The 3,643-nt window shown below is 45.9% G+C and overlaps 2 non-coding genes across 2 annotated transcripts; both read left to right on the forward strand.

The window, feature by feature from the left end:
* TRNAS-CGA (transfer RNA serine (anticodon CGA)) lies at positions 1-73 on the forward strand. Its single transcript has one exon. It is a non-coding gene; the product is annotated as a tRNA-Ser (tRNA).
* A 393-nt stretch (positions 74-466) lies between these two features.
* Positions 467-539, forward strand: TRNAT-CGU (transfer RNA threonine (anticodon CGU)). Its single transcript has one exon. It is a non-coding gene; the product is annotated as a tRNA-Thr (tRNA).
* Positions 540-3,643: the final 3,104 nt, after the last annotated feature.

Consider the following 3,643-nt stretch of genomic DNA (forward strand, 5'->3'; position numbering starts at 1 on the left):
GCCGCGGTAGCTCAATTGGTAGAGCATCGCACGCGAAATGCGAAGGTTGTGGGTTCGGTTCCCACCTGCGGCAAGTTGTTTTTTCATCCGCTTTAATTTCTAATAATTTATCGTTTCTTCATGCCATTTATTAGGCACAACTAATTTCCACAATGTTGTCCTTGCTATCAGTGCTTGTTGGCTTCTCATGATATGACTAATGAATATCGGGCCCCTCGGTTAACCCCCTTTCTTCTCGTTTATTACATAGCGAGGGTCTCGAATCCGGCAACATTGATGCCTTCAGGTAGCATATGTGGGTTTATTGACCAGTTGCCTTCTCCAAAAGAAATCACGTTCTCGTGACGCCTGCGTCAACGAGGACATTCCACATCCGCCGCCAAGGTCTATGAGTGGTGGCGCTGGCTAACAATCCCAGGGTTTACTAGTACACATAAATACCCAAGAAAGTTGATGGGGAAATAGCGCCACGGTAGCTCATTTGGTAGAGCATCGCACGCGTAATGCGAAGGTTGTGGGTTCGGCTCCCACCTGCGGCAAGTTGTTTTTTAATCCACTATAATTTCTAATAATTTATAGTTTCTTCATTCCATTTATTAAGCACAACTAATTTCTCCTATGTTGTCCTTGGGGTCAGTGCTTGTTGGCTTCTCATGATATGACTAATGAATATCGGGCCCCTCGGTTAACCCCCTTTCTTCTCGTTTATTACATAGCGAGGGTCTCGAATCCGGCAACATTGATGCCTTCAGGTAGCATATGTGAGGTTATTGACCAGTTGCCTTCATCCGTAAAGATCACTTTCTCGTGACGCCTGCGTCAACGAGGACATTCCACGTCCGCCGCCAATGTCTATGAGTGGTGGCGCTGGCTAACACTCCCAGGGTTTACTAGTACGCATAAATACCCAAGAAAGTTGATGGGGAAACATTGCCGCGGTAGCTAAGTTTGTAGAGCATCGCAGGCGAAATGCGAAGGTTGTGGGTTCGGTTCCCGCCTGAGGCGAGTTGTTTTTTCATCCACTATAATTTCTAATAATTCATCGTTTCTTCATACCATTTATTAAGCACAACTAATTTCCTCAATGTAGTCCTTGCGATCAGTGCTTATTGGCTTCTCATTATATGACTAATAAATATCGGGCCCCTCGGTTAACCCCCGTTCTTCTCGTTTATTACATAACGAGGGTCTCGAATCCGGCAACATTGATGCCTTCAGGTAGCATATGTGGGTTTATTCACCAGTTTCCTTCCCCCAAAAAGATCACTTTCTCTTGACGCCTGCGTCAACGAGGACATTCCACGTCCGCCGCCAATGTCTGTGAGTGGTGGCGCTGGCTTAACACTCCCAGGGTTTACTAGTACACATAAATACCCAAGAAAGATGATGGGGAAACATTGCCGCGGTAGCTAAGTTTGTAGAGCATCGCAGGCGAAATGCGAAGGTTGTGGGTTCGGTTCCCGCCTGAGGCGAGTTGTTTTTTCATCCACTATAATTTCTAATAATTCATCGTTTCTTCATACCATTTATTAAGCACAACTAATTTCCTCTATGTTGTCCTTGCGATCAGTGCTTATTGGCTTCTCATTATATGACTAATAAATATCGGGCCCCTCGGTTAACCCCCGTTCTTCTCGTTTATTACATAACGAGGGTCTCGAATCCGGCAACATTGATGCCTTCAGGTAGCATATGTGGGTTTATTCACCAGTTTCCTTCCCCCAAAAAGATCACTTTCTCGTGACGCCTGCGTCAACGAGGACATTCCACGTCCGCCGCCAATGTCTGTGAGTGGTGGCGCTGGCTAACACTCCCAGGGTTTACTAGTACACATAGATACACAAGAAAGTTGATGGGGAAACAGCGCCGCGGTAGCTCAATAGGTTAGGCATCGCACGCGAAATGCGAAGGTTGTGGGTTCGGCTCCCACCTGCGGCAAGTTCTTTTTTCATCCACTTTAATTTCTATTAATTTATCGTTTCTTCATTCCATTCATTGGGCACAACTAATTTCTCCTATGTTTTCTTTGGTGTCAGTGTTCGTTGGCTTCTGATGATATGACTAATAAATATCGGGCCCCTCGGTTAACCCCCTTTCTTCCGGTTTATTACATAACGAGGGTCTCGAATCCGGCAACATTGATGCCTTCAGGTAGCATATGTGAGTTTATTGACCAGTTGCCTTCATCCGAAAAGATCACTTTCTCGTGACGCCTGCGTCAACGAGGACATTCCACGTCCGCCGCCAAGGTCTGTGAGTGGTGGCGCTGGCTAGCACATCCCAGGATTTTACTAGTACACATAAATACCCAAGAAAGTTGATCGGGAAACAGCGCCGCGGTAGCTCAATAGGTTAGGTATCGCACGCGAAATGCGAAGGTTGTGGGTTCGGCTCCCACCTGCGGCAAGTTCTTTTTTCATCCACTTTAATTTCTATTAATTTATCGTTTCTTCATTCCATTTATTGGGCACAACTAATTTCTCCTATGTTTTCTTTGGTGTCAGTGTTTGTTGGCTTCTGATGATATGACTTATAAATATCGGGCCACTCGGTTAACTCCCTTTCTTCTCGTTTATTACATAACGAGGGTCTCGAATCCGGCAACATTGGTGCCTTCAGGTGGCATTTGTGGGTTTATTGACCAGTTGCCTTCACAAAAAAAGATCACTTTCTCGTGACGCCTGCGTCAACGAGGACGTTCCACGTCCGCCGCCAAGGTCTGTGAGTGGTGGCGCTGGCTAACACTCCCAGGGTTTACTAGTACACATAAATACCCAAGAAAGTTGTTGGGGAAACAGCGCCACGGTGACTCAATTGGTGGAGCATCGCACGCGAAATGCGATGGTTGTGGGCTCGGTTCCCACCTGCGGCAAGTTGGTTTTTTCATCCGCTTTAATTTCTATTAATTTATAGTTTCTTCATTCCATTTATTAAGCACAACTAATTTCTCGTATGTTTTTCTTGGTGTCAGTGTTTCTTGGCTTCTGATGATATGCCTAATAAATATCGGGCCCCTCGGTTAACCCCCTTTCTTCTCGTTTATTACATAACGAGGGTCTCGAATCCGGCAACATTGATGCCTTCAGGTAGCATATGTGAGTTTATTGACCAGTTGCCTTCATCCGAAAAGATCACTTTCTCGTGACGCCTGCGTCAACGAGGACATTCCACGTCCGCCGCCAATGTCTATGAGTGGTGGCGCTGGCTAACACTCCCAGGGTTTACTAGTACGCATAAATACCCAAGAAAGTTGATGGGGAAACATTGCCGCGGTAGCTAAGTTTGTAGAGCATCGCAGGCGAAATGCGAAGGTTGTGGGTTCGGTTCCCGCCTGAGGCGAGTTGTTTTTTCATCCACTATAATTTCTAATAATTCATCGTTTCTTCATACCATTTATTAAGCACAACTAATTTCCTCTATGTTGTCCTTGCGATCAGTGCTTATTGGCTTCTCATTATATGACTAATAAATATCGGGCCCCTCGGTTAACCCCCTTTCTTCTCGTTTATTACATAACGAGGGTCTCGAATCCGGCAACATTGATGCCTTCAGGTAGCATATGTGGGTTTATTCACCAGTTTCCTTCCCCCAAAAAGATCACTTTCTCGTGACGCCTGCGTCAACGAGCACATTCCACGTCCGC

The sequence above is a fragment of the Dermacentor variabilis genome, chromosome 9, assembly GCF_050947875.1.
Source record: "Dermacentor variabilis isolate Ectoservices chromosome 9, ASM5094787v1, whole genome shotgun sequence".
Taxonomy (NCBI): domain Eukaryota; kingdom Metazoa; phylum Arthropoda; class Arachnida; order Ixodida; family Ixodidae; genus Dermacentor; species Dermacentor variabilis.